Here is a 20887-nt window from a genome sequence, read left to right as displayed (position 1 = left end):
TGCATGGTGCGGTTTATTTTTCTAAAATAAATCTCTATTCGGTATACCATCAGATCCGCATGAAGGAAGAGGACGTGGAGAAGATAGCCTTTTGTTGTCACTACGGGCATTACGAGTTCCTGGTCATGCAATTTGGATTAAGAAATGCACCAACTACCTTCTAGTCTTGCATGAATCGCATCTTCAACAAACAATTGCATAAGTACTTGTTGGTATTCTTTGACGATATCCTTATTTATAGCAAAAATTGGGAGAAACACCTAAAGCATCAAGATGAAGTCCTAGGGATCATGAAGGCTCAGTCTTTGTTCGCCAAGCAATCCAAGTGTGAATTCGAGATGAAAAAAATGTTGTACCTAGGGAACGTTGTCAGTAAATTTGGGGTGCAGGTTCATCAGGAGAAGATTCAAGCTATCCTTGATTGGTCCCCACCAAAATCGCTCTTTGAGTTGCAAGGGTTCTTTGGATTGTGTAGTTATTACCAGAGGTTTGTAAAAAGATTCTCTTAGCTCAGCGCACCCTTAACAGATGTGACGAAGAAAGGCTCCTTCTAGTGGAATGAAAGAGTGCAACACACTTTTGATAACTTAAAAGAAGCAATGAGCACTTGCCTGGTTATCACCTTACCTAATTTCACTTGAACATTCATTCTAGAATGTGATGCATTCAGAGAAGGCATTGGCGCAGTATTAATGCAAGATAGACACCCTATAGCCTATGAAAGTCGGAAGCTTACACAAGCGGAGCATTTATATTCCATTTATGACAAAGAAATGTTGGCCATTGTACATGCACTGACCAAATTCTGACAGTATCTAGTAGGTCCAAGTTTGTTGTCCATATCGATCATAATAGTTTGAAATATTTTCTGGAGCAACAAGATCTGAACGAGAGGCAACAAAAATGGGTAAGATTCAGGCTTTTGATTTCGACATTGAATATGTGAAGGGAAAGAACAATGTGGTTGTAGATGCTTTGTCAAGGAAATCCACCATTTGCTTTGTCAAGGAAACCCGCCATCTACTTATTGTTTCAGATTTTAGCCAACTGAAAAGCACACTTATTGGTGGAATATTCTAAAAACACATTTGTATGTAAGCTAATGGATGACGACACTTAGGATGACTGATACAAGGTGGTGGATGACATCATTTACAATAAAGATCGGATATACTTAGTGCCTGAATCCAAACTGAAGCAGAAAATCTTGAAGGAAATACACACCTCACCCTTGGTCGGGCACCTAGGGTTTCTCAAAACCTATAGACAGCTCAGGGAGAGGTTTTCGTGGAAAGGACTTAAAGATGTATTGCAATACATACGAGAATGTGTAGTCTATCAGCAAAACAAATCCGAACATACTTTACTTGCTGGGTTACTGCAACCCTTGCCTATATCAGAACAAAAGTGGGAAAGCATCTCCATGGACTTCATCACCGGACTTCCTAAAACATAAAGGATTGTCTTTGTGGTGGTCAACAGACTGACGAAGTATGCACACTTCTTCGCCATCTCAGATTTTTAGGCTGCATTGGTAGCCAACATATTTTTCAAAGAAGTTTTTCTTTTGCATGGGTTACCATGAAACATTGTTAGTGATAGGGATGGTCGGTTTCTTAGTATTTTCTAGATAGAATTGTTTCGATTGGCAGGAACAAAATTGTCACCAAGTACTAGCTACCACTCTCAGATAGACAGACAGACGAAGATTGTGAACAAGTGGCTAGAGGGCTATCTTCGGAACTATGTTTCGGCACAACAATGGGCATGGGTCAAATGGATGCATCTGGGGGAATACTATTACAATGTCACTTATCACATGTCCATCGGGATGACACCCTTCAAAGCACTATATAGGTATGAACCCCTTTCATTTATTAACATGGTACTGGGTGATAGCCGCGCACCAAGGGCGAGGGATTGGCTTCAGGAAGGGCAAGACATCTTGAGATTCTTGAAGGAGAACTTACAAAGGGCGCAAAATCAACAAAAAATCTACTCCGACAGACACCGGATCGAGAGAAGTTTCGAAGTGGGAGACTTGGTCTATCTCATACTCCAGCCATACAGGCAGTCCTCATTGAAGGCAGGGGGAAAGAAAAGTTGAAGCCACGTTTTTATGGTCCTTATCATGTAGCTCACCGCATCAGTGAAGTTGCCTATGAACTGGAACTTCCTGAGGGAAGCCACATCCATAATGTCTTTCATGTCTCTTGACTGAAGAAAGCCGTGGGACAGAACATCGCAGTAACCACTTATCTTCTGCTGCTCAATGAAGAAGGGAAGCTCGTGTTAGAACCGACGAAGATCCTTGATGTACAAGAGAAGACTTTGCAGAACCATACCCTAAGGGAATACTTGGTACATTAGAAACATTTGTTGTTGGACGACACGACTTGGGAAGGTGAACGCATTCTGCAGCATTCGACACTGCATTTGCTTGAGGACAAGCAAATTTTGGGACAGGAAGACTGTAATGTTCCCGTCATAAAATAAATAATTAATCAAACCTTTGTTTATGGGCCGATTGATTTAGTATATCTCGGACCCATTTTTATTTTATTGTTTCCGTAGGTGTGGCTGTCGGCTATATCTGTAAACCTTTGGGAAGTTCCTCCGAAGGGTATTTAAGCACGACATGCAGGTAGTAGTTAGAATGCGATTTGGATTATTTCCTTGTGCTGCGAATTCCTATTGGAGTTTTGGATTGTTCGCCATTTCGAAAGTGAAAGATCTTCCCTACTTGGCTTTCCGGTTTCGATGGGACTTAACCCTCACCCTATTTTGTTCAAGATTCCTGACTCGGATCTGACAAATCGGAGCATCATTATTACAAGTAACATTATTTCTGGAATATCTTTGTGTCTAGACTACATTTATATCTATCATTGTTTTGTGTATTGACAAGATTGCATTCTAAATATTTCTGCATAGAAAGTGGTTAATCGTCCTTGCCCCAAGCCATTACCATACGACCATCAAACAATCACCATACGACCTGCAATCCATTACCCTACGACCACCCCACACTCACCGTACAACTTCCAAACTATTGCTGTACAACCTCTACATAAGCACCGTACAACCTCCAACAACTACCGTACGACCAAACCCATAACACCTATGCCATCCATCAGTCAGTATGTACATCACTCATTGTCCATCATACGGTCCATTCAGGCTGCTCCATACAGCTACTGGGACATAGTGCATGCATTGTCTAGAATTGGATTTCGGCAATCGCTAGGCTCACACGGGCAACCCAACTCCTGAAGGTAAATCGGACATCGAAACATTACATTGGCTCAAAAATGTCAAACTCTATCATTGACTTCTAGCTGATGTGAATCTGGAAATTATATTGCACAAGTCAAACTGTAATTTGCTTGCTATGCTATCAAGAACTCTCAATCCTAAGCCTATTTTCTTTAATGTACTTTTACTTACTTGAGGACTATGAACCATCAATATCATTAGGAACCTTCTATTCATATGCTCAATGCAGTAATTCTTCCAGATTTAAATATTGGGAACAAATCCCTTAAGATACCCATCCACATGCACTTTTGAATTATTACTCTTGGTGTGACTATAAGTCTTTAATTGGGTTAAAGAGTGGCAGTAACAAAACATGAAGATAAGTTGAATAAAATAGTACATGTAGTTGAACCATACCACTAATGGAGGTTTACCTCTTCTTAACTACAATAATAGATGAGATAGTATCGGTACGTATTGGTTTACCTCACGAAATTCTGAATTTAGAACTACCGATTTGAATCACAATAAGAGGCAATTGGAATTGCAGACCTGTACTAAAAAAAAACTACTTAGGAGGGTATTCCTTAGCCAAAGGTCAAGCGGGAAGGGTGAGATGTTGACTCCATGTTAATTAAATCCTTGGCCAAGGTACATGTTAATGGTAGTTAGAATGAGGGCATCGGATACAACTGTAGTCAGGTATTGTACCAGAGTAGCGGTTGGCTATAGGGTATAGATGACTAAGTTGTAGGTATCCTTACACTAGGTACCAAAAGTCTTGATGCCAACATCTACCATCCCTCGGGTAGGGCCGGGTTTGCTTCAGGTGATGAAGTAGGCAAGGGTGATTGAGTATGATCCATGGGTGGATAAATGCCCTAGTTATACATTTTCCCCCTGTTCGAGACATGGACAAGATTTACAAGGCACACTTCATACTCAGGACCTGCATAATAGAAAACCATCAATCACATCTAAACATTGCGAGTTCTTATTCACATTCTTGCTTCAAGGTTTTGTAATTTAATTTCATAAGTTAGGGTGAGTTTGAAAATGTTAATTCTATAACTTGTAACCATATTGATCTAATAAACAGATCGATTTGGTCTGATATCACATGATAAATATAGAACTAAGTCTTTGCATTGTTCTCTTTATGATATCGACATCTATCCTTGTGTGTTAATTTAAAACTAATCTAAACTTCTTTGTTTATGTTTGTGTTTAAAATTTATTTAATTCAGGGAAAGTCGCCGACTTCTAGAGGTTAGGCAAATAAACTTTGGAAGAGACATGTCCTTTCTAAGGACATGTCCCTTGATTCCTATATTTATAGAGGGTAAGGTTGAAGTCTAAGAGCACACAAGAACACAAATAGTCTGCTCCTTAGTCAATACTGCCCACATACGACTTGTAGAAATAAAAGACAGATTTCTGAATTATATTTCTAATTCAATTGAAGGCAATACTTTGAAGTTATTCACAACAAGTCTCAAGGAGAGGAAGAAGGTAGAATCTAGTCTATATTTAGTCATAGAATTTGCAGAAAGTTTACATGGTATTAGAACTCTAGTAGTTGAACCCAAGCTTTGCAAAATTTAGTAATTAGACTTTATATATATGTAGCAACTATCTCCTATCTTTAATGGCATACACAATTATACCTGAGGACAGATTTGATGGGAAAGAACACTTTGATGCCTGGAAATTCAAAATCATGATGATTCTTGAAGAAAATGATGTAAAACAATTTGTTGATAGAGCATTCAAACAACCTAGTATCGAATCTCATAAAACTATATGGAGTAAAGGAAATAGAAAAGCCATCCAGATCATATTACATGGAGTAAAGAATGATATTGTACCTATGCTAACAAAACATCAGACATCATTTGATATGACGAATGCATTACTATATACATATGAGGTCAATAATGCAACTAGAGTTCTTGCACTAAAAAGACAACTAAATCACATACAAATAAAGAAAGAAGAATCAATGAATTCTTATTTCCTAAGGGTTGCCGGCATTAGAGATGAACTCTCAAGTATAGGAACCATTATTAGTGACACGAAACTAACACTAATGGCTATAGATGGATTGCCAGATTTATGGGAAACTTTTGCACAAGGAATAAATGCTAGAGATAAACTCCCTGACTTAAATAGACTTAAGGGGGATTGTCTGCAAGAAGAATCCAAAAAATTAATGATGCAGGAGCATCCTGGGTTGCCTCGTTATTTTGCTCATTTTTGTTCATTCTGCGATTCCTTCATGTGGCTAGCAGTCCTTCATGTGCTTAACAGTTCCTTCATGTGCCTAGCAGTCCAGTTCCTTCATGTGTCTAACAATCCAATTCTTTTTTGTGCCTAGCAATCCTTCATGTGCCGAGTTACCTAGTTTATGTCGAGTGACTCTTCATGTGTCAAGTTATCCAGTGTATGTCGAGTGGCTCTTCATGTGCCGAGTTACCCAGTTTATGCCAACTGTTTTTTCATGTGCCGAGTTACCCAGTATATGCTTAGTGTCAGTATTTGGACATGATTTCTACGAGCTGACTTGCAGGATTTATTTCGATCGTGACATTTATGTTAAGATCTTTTCTTGGGATGTGTCCAGACCGTTGTTGGGTCGGCCTTCCTCTTATATAAATGTTCTAGAATAATTTGTAAGCCGTTTTGGCAAATATATATAGAGTGTTTAGGCTTAGAGTTGGGAAAGTTTTAAGAAGATGAGAGAGCAGAACTGAAAGTGCAAATTTTCAGTTGGATCTTTGAATGTGAATGTATTTGTAATTGGCCGTAACCCAGAAGGTCTTACAGCTAGGCATGTATGAAGATATTTTGATGAATTAATAAAAGTATTTCACTCTTCTTCCTCTTTTGGTTGCTATTCCTTGTGTTTGCTTCCGTTGTGTTAACTCTTGCAGGGTGGTTTGGATAGCTGGGTGAGCCTTTGGCCCTAGTTATTTGCCTTTTGCCTGCATCAGTTGGTATCAGAGATTGAGGTTCATCCTTGTGGAGATTGGATCGTGTAGAACCCTGATTCAGATTTGGTTGTAGGGTTGCAGATTTATGGATTTGACCTATAACTTGCAAAGGGTTGCGATCTTGCAGGAACCTGATTTGTAAAGATGGTTTGTGGTAGAAGAAATGCTGATAATGCTATATTGGATCAGTTGAGACAAATTGTAGCCAAATTAGATGCTGTGGAGACAGCCTAGAGGAGAGGAGCACATCTTGATGAAGCAGTAGCACCAAACCATAATCTAGAACCTGAAGAAGATCAAGATGAGGAAAGATTGTTGCAAGTGTTGTCTAGGGAAAATTCAAAGCCTACTGTAGAAGTTGTTCTTTATGATGGAAAATTGGACACCAATGTTGTGTTGGATTGGATAATATGGAGAAGTTCTTTGAGTATGAAAACACTCCTGATAACAGAAAGGTGAAGATTGCAGTCACTAGGCTAAAAGGTCATGCATCACTATGGTGGGAGCACTTGCAAACGGATAGACAAAGGAGAGGAAAGGAGAAGATCAAAATTTGGCCAAAGATGGTGAACAAGGTAAAGAACAAATTCCTCCCGCTGATTACCAAGTTAGCTTGTTGAGAAAGATGCAAAATTTAAAACAAAAGGAAATGATTGTGAAAGAATATACCGAAGAATTCTATAGATTGGACATCAGATCTGGACATGTGGATGATGATGTTGAGAAAATTGCAAGTTACATTAATGGATTGAGATTTGGAATACAAGATGAAATAAGTTTTATGAAGTTGGAAAGTATAGAAGAAGCATATCAATATGCCTTGAAAGCTGAGGAGATCTTGACAAAGAAGCATGAACAAAGACAAAGAGGTAGAGGTGGTAGATTCCAGAGAGGCAGAGGTAGATCTTATGGAGAAAGTGGAAGATCTGACAGTTCTATGCAGGATAAAGGCAAATCTGAATGGAAGAATGATGACAAAGGCAAAATCGAATGGAAAAGTGTAATTCTTACCAAGGAAGAGGTAATTCCTATTCTAGAGGTGGATTTCATGGTAATTGTTTTAGATGTGGTAAAGAGGGACATAGATCTTTTGAATGTAGATCCTCTGAAAGTAGGCAAGGTAACAGAAACGCTGTGATTCAAGAAGATGATGAGGGTTCACCAAGTGGACCTGAGGTTGGAGAAAATTTGATGGTGAGAAGAACCTTATGTAATAAGGGAAGTGATGAGGAATCTGTTTTAAGGAGAAGTCTTTTCAAGACAAGATGTAAAATGGCTGAAAATTGCTGCAAAGTGATCATTGACAGTGGAAGTTCTACAAATCTGGCATCAGAAGAGCTGGTTACCAAGTTGTAGTTGCAAAGGCTGAAACATCCCAAACCTTATCATGTTTCATGGATCAAAGATGAGCATAAGATATTGGTAAGTGAGCAATGCCTTGTGAAGTTCAAAATTGGACATTACTTTGATGAAGTTTTGTGTGCTATTATGCCCATGGATTGTTGTCATATTTTGTAGGGTAGATCTTGGCAATATGATAGATATGCTGTACATGATGGAAGATTGAATCAATATACTCTTTGGGTAAATGGGAAGAAACAAATATTGCTGCCTTTAATTGAAAGTCTAGATAAGGTTAATTGTACTACTGTAAAAATTTGCATGGTTAATGGGAAACAATTTGAAAAGGAAATGAAAAAGAATCAAGTCTGTTTCACCATAGTTCCTAGAGGACCGAGTGTTGGTAGTAATGACCGAGCAGCAGAAGCTAGTAATGACCGAGTGACAACAGATAGTGATAGCCGAGTACCAGTAGAAATTACAGAATTGCTGAATGAGTATAAAGACATTATTGCAGTAAGAAGCATAAGTCATTGTATGGATTTGATTCCTGGAGCTAGTTTGCCAAACAAAGCACCATATAGATTGACACCTGCAAAGAATGAAGAACTTAACAGACAAGTGCATGAGTTGTTGCAGAAAGGTTTGATCAGAGAAAGCTTGAGTCCATGTGCTGTACCTGCTGTATTAGCACCTAAAAGAATGGAGAATGGAGAATGTGTATTGATTTCAGAGCTATTAACAAGATAACAGTGAAATATAGATTTCCTATGTCAAGGATGGATGACATAATGGGTTTTTTGAGTGGAGCAAAGTATTTTACCAAGATTGATTTGAAGAGTGGCTATCATTAGCTCAGAATTAGAAAAGGTGATGAATGGAAGACTGCTTTCAAGACAAAAGATGGTTTGTATGAATGGTTGGTTATGCTTTTTGGTTTGACTAATGCACCTAGTACTTTCATGAGGCTGATGAATGAAGTTCTGAAATTTTTTTTGGGTAAGTTTGTGATTGTTTATTTGGATGATATTCTAATATTTAGTAAGACTAAAGAAAAACATCTTGAGCATATTAGACAAGTATTGCAGAGGTTGAAAGAGGAAAAGTTGTTGATTAATTTGAAAAAGTGTTCTTTTATGCAAGAGGAGATTGTGTATTTGGGATTTGTGATTTTAGCTGATGGATTGAAGATGGATCTTGAGAAGGTTAAAGCAATTTTGGAATGGCCTACACCTAAGAATGTGGGTGAGGTAAGATCATTTTATGGTTTGGCTAGTTTTTACAGAAAGTTTATCAACAATTTTAGTTCTGTTTGTAATCCTATGACTGAGACAATGAGGGGAGATAAAAAGGAATTCAAATGGACACACGGAACTGATAAGAGTTTTGACACTTTGAAACAAAAGGTTGCTGAATTACCTGTATTAGCTTTATCTGATTTTAACAAAATATTTCAAGTTAAATATGATGCAAGTGGTAATGCAAAAGGAGTTGTATTAAGTCAAGAAGGTAAGCCTGTTGCTTTCTTTAGTGAAAAGTTGAATGATGCTAAAAGGAAGTATTCTGCGTATGATCAAGAATTTTATGCCATTGTTCAAGTATTGAAGAAGTGGAGACATTATTTGATTCCTAAGGAGTGTTTGTTGTATACTGATCATAAAGCTTTACAATACTTGTGAAGTCAACATAAATTGAATCGGAGACATATGAAGTGGGTTGAGTGCTTGCAGAGTTTTACATTTGTCATTAAGCATAAGAGTGGAGTTACTAATAGAGTTGATGATGCATTGAGTAGAAGACGTTCTTTGTTGATTGAAATGAAGGTTGAAGTTCTTGGTTTTGATGAAATGAAAGAGTTGTATGATGCTGATCCTGATTTTTTTGAGGTGTGGAGAGAGTGCAGAGCACCAAATCTGACAAATCACATAAGTAAGTATAATGAATATTTCATTCAAGAAGGTGTGTTGTTCAAAGGTATTCAATTGTGTATTCCTAGAAGTTCTATAAAGTTGAATCTGGTTAAAGAAAAACACAGTGGTGGATTGGCTGGACATTTTGGAATTGATAAAACATAGAGTTTTCTGAAAGAGAAGTATTATTGGCCACAAATGTATAAGGATGTTCAAAAATTTGTAAAGAGTTGCGGAGTTTGTCAAGTTGCAAAAGGGGTGAGTCAAAATACTGGTTTGTATACACCTATTATTGTTCCTGAGAAACCTTGGACTGACATCAGTATGGATTTTGTTCTTGGATTGCCTAAGACAGTGAAAGGGTATGATTCCATATTTGTTGTAGTGGACAATTTTTCTAAGATGGCTCATTTCATACCATGTAAGAAGACATCAGATGCTGAGCATGTTGCTGAACTTTTCTTTAAAGAGATTGTGAGATTGCATGGATTACCAAGAAGTATTATTTCTGATAGAGACAATAAGTTTGTTGGCTACTTTTGGAAGACTGTGGAAGAACATGGGTACTGAATTGAAGTTTAGTTCTACATTCCATCCACAAACAGATGGTCAGATAGAGGTTGTGAATTGAAGCTTGGGTAATTTGCTGAGATGTTTAGTTGGGAATAAGTCAAGTAATTGGGAGATGGTATTAGCACAAGCTGAATTTGCATATAATAATTTTGTGAATAGGAGTATAGGGAAGACACCTTTTGAGATTGTTACTGGAATGCATCCTATAGGTATATCAGATTTGAGATATGTTGCTGGTGAACAAAAGAGAAGTGCTGTAGGAGAAGAATTTGCTGATTTTATGGAGTCTTTGCGTAAGGAAGTGAAGTTGAGGTTGGAACAAAGTAATCAAAAGTAGAAGGAGAATGCTGATTAGTCTAGAAGACACCATGATTTTCAATTTGGTGATGAGGTGATGGTTTATTTGAAGAAAGGAAGATTCCCAGTTGGAACATATAGTAAGCTGAAGATGAAGAAATTTGGACCTTGTAAGATCTTGAAGAAGTTTGATAGTGGTAATGCTTATGAAGTTAAGTTATCTGTGACATGGATATATCTCCTATATTCAATATTGCTGATTGGTATAAGTATTATGAGTTAGAGCATGAAGTTGTTGTATTAGATGATTATCCTAAGAAGCAGATTGAAGAAGTTGAACAGATATTGGATCAGAGAGTTGGCAAGAGCACAAGAGGAAAAGATTACTATGAATATTTGGTGAAGTGGAAGAACAGACCTATTGAAGATGCTTCATGGATTTCTCAATTTGAGTTAGATTTAGCTCAGGTTGTGACACTGATGCAGGCAAAAGACGAATAACTAGGGCCAAAGGCTCACCTAGCTATCCAAACCACCCTGCAAGAGTTAACAGAACGGAAGCAAACACAAGGAACAACAACCAAAGGAGGAAGAAGAGTGAAATACTTTTATTGATTTATCAAAATATCTTTATGCATGCCCAGCTGTAAGGCCTTCTGGGTTACGGCCAATTACAAATACATTCACGTTCAAAGATCCAACTAGAAATTTGCACTTTCAGTTCTGCTCCCTCATCTTCTTCTTAAAACTTTCCTAACTCTAAGCCTAAACACTCTATATATACTTGCCAAAATGGCTTATAGATTATTTTAGAACATTACATAAGAGGAAGGTCGACCCAACAATGGTCTAGACACATCCTAAGAAAAGATCTTAACATAAATGTCGCGATCAAAATAAATCCCACAAGTCGGCTCGCAGAAATCACGTCCAAATACTGACACTTGACATACACTGGATAACTCAGCACATGAAGAAATACTCGGCATACACTGGGTAACTCGCCACATGAAGAAACACTCCGCATACACTGGGTAACTCGGCACATGAAGAGTCACTTGACATACATTGGATAACTTGGCACATGAAGAGTCACTCGGCATACACTGGGTAACTCGGCACATGAAGGACTGCTAGGCACATGAAGGAACTAAATTGCTAGGCACATGAAGGAACTGGACTGCTAGGCACATGAAGGAATTGTAGAATGAACAAAAATGAGTAGGATAATAAGGCAACCCAAGATGCTTCTGCATCAATTAAAGAAAGGAGGGAAACTGAAAACAGAAGATGAAGAACTTCATGTTCTTAATACAAACTCCTATAAGGGCAAGAAGAAGCATTTCAAGAAGAAAAAGGGAAATCAAAAGAATGGAAAACCCAAGAAAGATCTATCCAAGATAAAATGTTTCAGATGTGAAAAGCTTGGACCCTATAGATCTAATTGTCTTGAGAATTCTAAACAACAAGCGAATTGTACAAATGTTACTAGGGAAGAAGATAACTATGATCCTGAGAATCATGTATTATATTCGTCATTATCAAATGAAATCTCAAGTAAAACATGGGTAATTGATAGTGGATCTTCTAGACATATAACAGGATACAAAGAACTAGACTCTATATTTGAAAAGGTTAATGGCAAAGTCACCATCGGTGACATTTCAACACATTCTGTCGAAGGAATTGGAAATTGCATGTTGAAACTAAAATCAGGAAATTCTCTTCTTCTCAAAGGTGTACTCTACGTACTAGGAATAAAAAGAAATCTAATCTCAATTACAACACTTGAAAATGATGGGCATAATGTTGCATTCGTAGACGATAAAGTAATAACTTGGGCAAAGAACTCCTCAATTAAGAAAGCGAAGTTGACTAGTCAGAGAAAAGGATATTTGTATGAATTAAATTTAGAATCTAGTCGACCTATTCAAGCCTTAATTCATGAAGCTATAGACATAAATGAAATATGGCACATAAGATTAGGGCATCTAAATTTCAAAACCTTATCAACTATGGAGAAGATGGTTACTAGCCTACCTAAACTAAATAAAGACCACTCAAACATATGCAAAGGGTGTGTACTGGGTAAGAACACCAAAAGTCCATTTCATGATAGCACTAGAAAACAAATAATGTTTTGAAATTAATTCATTCAGATTTATGTGGACCTATGTCTGTTCCTTCTCTTGGAGGATTCTGGTACTATATTTTGTTCATAGATGACTTCTCTAGGAAAGCATGGATTTACTTCTTAAAGTGCAAAGAATCAGAAGAAATCCTAAAGAGATTTAAAGAATTCAAAACATTAATTAAAAACTTATCAGGACATAAAATTAGAACTCTTAGAACTGATAATGGAAGAGAATACACCTCATATTTGTTTAAAAGGTTTTGTAAAGAAATAAGAATTAAGAGGGATTAAACTGTTCCTTATAATCCAGAACAAAATGGGGTAGCAAAAAGAAAGAATAGAACAATTATAGAAGCTGCTAGAGCTATGGTATTTGATCAAAATCTAGAATATTATCTTTGGGCAGAAGCCTCTTGTACTGCTGTCTATATTCAAAATCGAAGCCCTCACTTTTACCTTAGAGATAAAACTCTTGAAGAAGTCTTTACTAAGGTTAAATCCAATATAAGTCATCTTAGGATTTTTGGGTACCCCGTATATATCCATGTTCCAAAAGAAAAGATAACCAAGTTAGAACCCTCTGGGAGAAAAGGTATTTTTGTAGGGTATAGTGAAACATCTAAAGCATATAGGATTTTCATACCTGGACTAAAAAGTATTCAACTTAGTAGGGATGTAATTTTTGAAGAAAATCTAGCGTTCAAATGAGCCCTAAGTTCTGAAGAACCTTCTCCTTTACCTAGTTCCGAAAGAAATAGTGAGTTTGAGTCTCAAAGGGAGAACATAGAAGAAATTGAAGATGAAATTCAAAATCTAAATCTTGGAGAAACTCAAAATTAAAAAAAAAGACCACTTTGGGTCATTGAGGAAGCAAAAGACTTTGCTGCACCTTCCGAAATAGTCAGAGAAAGCAAAAGACCTAAAAGATTTTTTAGTTATACAACAAACATGAATGATTTATCCAAAACAGAACCAACCAATCCTTCAGATGCTATTAATTGTTCAGCCTGGAAGGAAGGCTATGACAGAAGAATACCAATCTATTATGAAAAATGATGTTTAGGAAATTGTTCCAAGACTTAGCAACGTAGGCAGGGGGGGGCTAGGGGGCGGGGCGCAATAAAATAATAGGCCCTAGAATTTTATGGTAGGGGTTGCTGGTACGTATGTTTCTACTCCACTTCACTATGCCTATAGATAGTAGGGGAGGGCGGTGAGAATAAAGGAAATCCCGAACCCCCGCTCCCGGGGGGGGTCCACACACGGGCTTCCCACCCAACTTTGTTGTTTCTTCCAAGTGGATATTTAAAATAAAGTATGCTGCTGACAGTAGCATTGAGAAATATAAAGCCATATTTGTAGCTAGAAGATTTTCTCAAAAAGAAGGGATTGATTATGAAGAGACTTCTGCTCCTGTCACCACGTATTCCTTTGTAAGAGCAGTCCTAACAATTGCAGTATCGAAGGGATGGAAAGTACATCAGATGGGTGTAAAAACAACATTCCTAAATATAAAGATTGCAAAAGAAGTATATTTAGAGCAACCTGAAGGATTTGAAACTCATGATCCTAATGTTTTTGTTTGCAGGCTCAAGAAAACTCTCTATGGGCTTAACAGGCTCCAAGGGCTTGGTATGAAAGAATTGGTAAGTATCTCATCGGCTTAGGATTCTCCAAGAATGAAACCGATCCAAATTTATATTATAAAATAGATAAAGATGATATGGTAATTCTGATACTGTATGTTGATGATTTACTAATAATAGGTGATGATCATTTTATAGATCAATGCAAGAAAGATCTAATTAGAGAATTCAAGATGAAAGACTTGGGACTCCATTACTTCCTAGGATTGGAAGTACGGTAGAATTCTGATAGTATCATACTTAATCAAGGGAAGTATACATCAGACATTTTGAAGAGATTTGGAATGTGGAATTGCAAGTCTATGTCTTCTCCAATGTAGACTAATCTACATAAACTTAAAGAAGAAGCAACAAAATCACCTTCCATAGATTCTACTCTCTACAGACAGATGATTGGGTTCCTTATGTAAAGACCTGATATTTGCTATGTTGTTAATGCCTTAAGCCAGTTTATGTGTGAGCAAAAGGAGATTCACCTAGTTGTAGTTAAACACATTATTAAATACTTACAAGGCACTTTTAATTTTGGACTCAAATATGAGAAGGTTGGCTTAGATTTACATCGATTCAATGACTTAGATTGGGGTGGAAGTGTTAAAGATAGGAAAAGTACTTCAGGATGTTGTTTCAGTTTAGGATCAGCAATGATATCTTGGATATGTAGAAAGCAGTCTTCAGCAGCTCAAAGCTCCACAGAAGCCGAATATATTGCAGCAGCAATGGCCTCTCGAGAAGCAATTGGGCTAAGGAAGTCACTAGTGGGATTATTTGGGCAAGCCATGAATCCTATGATTATTCACTGTGATAATCAAAGTTCCATCAAACTTTCGGTGAATCCAGTTTTTCATAACAGGTCCAGGCATATTGAAATTCCTTACCATACCATTATATAAGAGATATGGTAGACAGAAATTCTGTAAAATTAGAATACATTTGCACTACAGATCAGATAGCAGACATACTCACCAAACCTCTATCTAGAGTGAAAATAGACCACTTCAAAAGAAGACTTGGTATGGTTGAAATGTAATCCATTTGTATTTTTTAAATTATTAATAAAATAATTTTATTTGTCAGGCTATTGATTGTTATGGGCTCCACCATTTGTATTCATTATTTAAGAGATGACGATCTCTGAGATAATAAACACTTGTATAAAAGACATTAGGAGAGATGACGATATCTTAGATTATGTACTAAACAGTAGAGTTTTTCTGTAAGATCTAGATGAGTTAAAGATCATATTGTGATGTATACATTATTATGTCTATAAGTCACAATTTGGATAAAGAAAGAATTTTATTATTCTCCAGGGTTTATTCTGTATTCTGGTAGATCTTAAAGCTCAGGATCATGTTGTGATATAAGAATTCCAGTATCTATGAGTCACAACATGGATGAATGAAGAACTTAAATTACTCTTCAGATTTATCTTGTACATGGCATTCTTTGCAATACTGTTATCACTAGTACCAGTGATTTGTCATATTACAGGTTTAGTAATATGACATTGTATCATGTGTTCTATGATACCACATGCTAAGAAGATTCAAATAGATATAGAGTATCAATTCTTGCTTGTTCATCTTATTGATGTTGCTAGATATGATATCTCTCAGTATGATTATCAAGTTAAGAGGGAGTGTTAATTCTGTAACTTGTAAATATATGGAATGATAAACAGATCGATCTGATCTGATATGGCATGATAAATATAGAACTTAGTCTTTGCATTGTTCTCTTTATGATATCGACATCTATCCTTGTGTATTAGTTTAAAACTAATCTAAACTCCTTTGTTTATGTTTGTGTTTAAACTTATTTAATTCATGGAAAGTCGCTGACTTCTAGAGGTTAGGCAAATAGACTTTGGAAGAGACATGTCCTTTCTAAGAACATGTCCCTTGATTCCTATATTTATAGAGGGTAAGGTTGAAGTCTAAGAGCACACAAGAACACAATTAGTCTGCTCTTTAGTCAATACTGCCCACATATGATTTGCAGAAATAAAAGACAGAGTTCTGAATTATATTTCTAATTCAATTGAAGGCAATACTTTGAAGTTATTCACAACAAGTCTCAAGGAGAGGAAGAAGGTCGAATCTAGTCTATATTCAGTCATAGAATTTGCAGAAACTTTACAGAAAATTGTATTTCAATTTTCTTGAAAGACATACTTGTTACTTCTTTCATTTCACGAAATAAATACATGTGTAAATATGTCTTTTATCAAGTGGAATTTTTGATACTTTTACCTTGAAAACTTTTTGTTATTTTTTGTTTTAGAAGTAGTCGTTTTATTTCAAATCGAAACTCAGAAAATTACATTTAGGAAACTAGTTGAATTTTTCTTATTAGATATTTTAGTATGTTACTTTAGGAATTGTTTCATGGTATGGTAAGCTTCAATACTTCATAGGTTTTGTTAGGACTGTAAATTTCTGGAAATTACCTTTGCATTCTCAAGTATTATGGGTTTTTTCAAATTTTTGACTAAATACCAAGTTGGTCTCTTTACCTAAATATATCATGCCCTAAGTGGTCTTTATGTTGACCCGAGTCAATTGGTGATTGCTTGTATCAGTAACAACTTATTTCTATAAACTTGTATTGATCGACCCCTTGTGCCAATAAAGTCTCTTTATTGGCCACCCTTTGTTGTTAGGTTTTATCACTCATCGAAGAGATGGTTCATTAGTCTCTTCATTGTAGCATATTTATAAGTTATAACAAATTGATTTATTTTTAGAACAGTTTCATTTTATTCATATTCACCTCATTACTTGCAGCCCTTGCACATATAGGCTTATAGCTGTAATGTCCCCGATTTAGCAGGTTTTTGAAGTATGGTTTTGTCAGCTCAACATCGCGACCCTCGTGAGCTGACGTTTGGGTTTGGGGGGTCCTTGTCGGGATATTGCTATTTTTGGACTTACTATTTTTAGTAAGCCACACTTGGTCAGTTACTATTTTGGGTGAGCAGTTCAAGGGGGGTGATTGTCTGGCTTTGATATTTGATCTCTCAATGAAATATTATTGAAGTCATATTTATTTGGAGGAATGTTGGTTATAATGATTATTTATTACACACTTAAATTATCATTGTGTTTTATAATATAAAGTGTTATGACTTTATATTGGAAAAGTTGCTTTTAAGTGAAAGGTGTGTGCGTGAAGCTAAATGGCTCAAATTTGTATTATAAATATGGCTTTTTGGAGAATGGGGATCCTCTTGATTATTACATTGAAATTTATATTTTCTCATTGAGAATCTGGCTGAGGGTTTCTGTGGAGTTTTCTGAGAATTGACAAAGTTGGGGTACAACTTGTTGCTGAGGTATAACAGGTTGTAAAGATCCTCCTATTGTCTTTACTGTTTCAAGGAGGTCAGAATTGGCTGATGGCTAGCTGATTAGAGGGAAGAGACGTTATTGCTTCATCAATAATTCTTTGTGGTGGAAGTCAAATTAACTGTAAGGCAGAGTTCCGAATTTGATTGCATTGTGAGTAAACATTTAATCGTTGTTAATTACTGGATTTGGGGCGGCTAGTTGTGGTTGAGCCTGCAATTACTAATCAGAGGGAAATCAAATTAAATGGAGAGCTAGCGGCTGAGATGGGGGCAGGTCGTCACTCCTAAATTAACCTGCATTTTCTTGGGGCCTGCATTCTGCAATAGGAAGGATCCATGCCAGTGAGCAGAGGCATCTATTGGGCATTCAAGGTGGACGTTAATCATCATTGGAGGTCTGCAAACTGGTAACAGCTGCATATTCTTTCCTGTGGCATTTGGATCTCAATTCGCCGGCTACAGGCATTGCAATTTGGAGGAAATTGCAGAACTTTGCATTGTGCAAAGTGGGAATGAAATTAAGGTTCCATTTGTCAATACTTTACAAATTGAGCAATCCGAATTATATATTTGTTTGGTTCATGGTGGCAAGAAAATTGTAATTAGTTTCAGTTATTTCTTCAAGCTTTAATACTTAACCAAAAAATACAAAAACAACATATATTCCAAAAAAATTTAAAAAGAAGGAAAAACAACCAAGTAAAATACAAGAATACCAGTGCTGTGATTGCTTTTCAGTTAGAAACCAGTTTGGAACTTTACAATAGCCATGATGCGGTTTATAAGTTTGTCCCCAGATTGACAGAAGGATTGAATTTAAATTTTGTCTCTCAAGAATTAACCATGTGATTATTTACCTCAGTATTGGCCTATCAATGACTAAACCACTTCGTTCTATTCTTTTTGTCAAATTTCAAGACAAACAAGGAGTTGTCTTGTGTTTTGGTTTCATCATAGGGGGGTTACGTAGTATAATGTTAGACTACTGGATGCAGAATTATATGCTTTGGGAATAGCTTTGTATGCATTTTAACATCAAATTTTCAGATCACACAATGATTTAATGTTAGGATGATGGAAAAATCATCTCGGTGATGGATATTGAGTGTATCTGACAAGTTGATGCAGAAATACTTGCACAATTATTATAGAAGCATATCAACTCGTTAACATGGACAGCGGAATAATCATGTCTACTACTGAACACGCTGTGTATAGGCATTTATTGCATGTATTGATAATGTTAATGACTCCACATTAGATATGTCTAAAAAATAACTCATGATTAGTTAAAACCAACAGTGCATTTTTTCTATTCATTAAATACAAGTATACACATTGGATTTTTAGAACTCAATCCATTCATTCTTCCAGCATTTAACTATCAAGAATGGCGTCTCCAACAATATTTAGATAAAGTAAGCGGCAAAAAAAGGAAGATTTCTTTATTTTCAATACATAAGGACTGCAAGGCAACAAATCAAATTATGCCTCTGGCTTTAGTCAGATGGAGTTCGCCTTTGAAACTCTGTGTAGCTTCACTTGTCCATTGGTCAGGGTCCTTTATTTTACTTTCATGTTAACCACTTTATGGATTCCCATATGGAAATAAAATGGCTAATTATTAATATGTATAATCAGTTCTGTTATTATTGGGTAAGCCTTTATCTAAGTATTTTATTTGATTATGGTTATTTATTCACGAACTCTGCTCGGTTGCTTTCAAGATGATGTTATAATCCATCAAGGATGGAAGATGTCACTGTGTGTGAGAACACAACTATTTTCTTATGTGGTAAAGAGTTTCAAGGGAATCAAAACTTGAGTGCTCTTCATAAAAATGAGTGGAATCCAATTTTTTCCTTCTTACACCCTTTTTTGCATTGTGCTAAGTCTAATGTTATTTTTCATCTCATCAAGTTGTTATCAATTGTGATTTCTGTGATTGTAATAGAGACGTCAAACTAAACATGACATTGTGATGCATTAAACAGGCAAATATCTTTATTTAGATGATATACATCCTATCACAATGATTTTTTACCAATTAATACATGTTTTAAATTTTATTGTGATGCTACCAGTGGACAAGAGATCTACTATATATGTCAGACATTGCATAGAGTCTGATTTCTTTATTTACAAACTTTCTTTTGCAAGTCTTTTCTAAATATTACTTTTACTCTGTTACAAGTATTGATAAGTTTTTGTTACAAGTATTTGATAAGTTTGAGTGATCTGAATTTTCTGAAATGCACTTAAATGACTGTCACATGCAAGGTGTAATTACAGGAGTAGGGAATTGGTGATGGTTATTTCATTTGATGTCACCAAGAGACAAAAAATCACCTTCTATATGCACGATGTCGGATAGAGTAAAATTTTTATCTTTGCTATTCTCAAACATTTTGGAAGTATTTTTTGAGTAGGATTTACTCTTACAAGTCTTTGATGAGTTTGAGTGATCTGAATTTGCTTCAATGCACTAAAAAATGATGGTCACATGCAAGGGCAGCTTCACAGAAGTAGGGAATTGGTGATTGACTATGTAGGAATCTAACTTGGTGGATATGAATGTTGCATGTAAGATATTTACAAACACAATGACCGACCATTGTGTGGATGGACATAATTATTGCTCTGTAATTTGTAGTACTGAATTAAGACTCAACATTATGAATCTTCTACTTCAAATGTATATGTTCTGATTTGTAGTTCTAGTAAAAGATGGTTATATTAGAGGATACTGATATATATACATTGTTAAAAACTTCTGTAATGTCTTATTGCATTCCCAATTTTCCTTTGTGATGCAGGAGCATTGTGACTGCCTCTGCCAAAATGGAAGCATCAGAATCGGGTATGGACATCCTTTGAATGGTTTTTTCCAGTGTTATCCGGGGATGCATTTCTGGCATAATTTGGCCTTTCCTAGAAGCGGGGATGTCCTCGACTTGGAAACTTCTGGAAACCTATCCCCTAGCTGTCACATATGATTAATGTTTCAGTTTTGATAATTTGTTCAATCTCCACTCTCATGTGAACTCTAAACTTAAATTATTTAACACTAACATTATATGTGAGGATTCTATAATGTATATAAGAATGCCTTATGAATGTTTTTATATGAATATTTAAAAATTTCCTATATATTTAAAATCTTTCCTATTTTTGTATATAGCTGTTCACAATGCCGTCTCCTGCTCTGGGGGAAAAGATCTGCTCCAGATACCTGTTTGCCCATTCCCTTGTTCTGGAAACCTAGGGTAACATAGTCTTTTTCTGACAGCTGGAAAATGAAACCATTGTGGTTGTGGAACTAATGAGAGGCAGATGCAATAAATTAAGACATGATATTTAGGGGGAGACACGTGGTAACTGCA

General features: G+C 36.2%; 1 protein-coding gene across 1 annotated transcript in view; it reads left to right on the top strand.

The window, feature by feature from the left end:
* The window catches only part of LOC149535007 (chaperonin 60 subunit beta), a 49986-nt gene extending 29306 nt beyond the window's left edge, over positions 1–20680 (top strand). The window contains exon 2 of the mRNA XM_089806736.1: positions 20321–20680. The gene's annotated coding sequence lies outside the window, so the exon portion shown is untranslated. The remainder of the gene's footprint in view (positions 1–20320) is intronic.
* The last annotated feature ends 207 nt before the right edge of the window (positions 20681–20887 follow it).

Source organism: Cupressus sempervirens, chromosome 10 (assembly GCF_028749045.1).
Source record: "Cupressus sempervirens isolate cs-2001-9-10 chromosome 10, ASM2874904v1, whole genome shotgun sequence".
Classification (NCBI taxonomy): domain Eukaryota; kingdom Viridiplantae; phylum Streptophyta; class Pinopsida; order Cupressales; family Cupressaceae; genus Cupressus; species Cupressus sempervirens.
The sequence above is the reverse complement of the archived record's forward strand: the minus strand, read 5'-3'. Positions and strand labels throughout refer to the sequence as shown.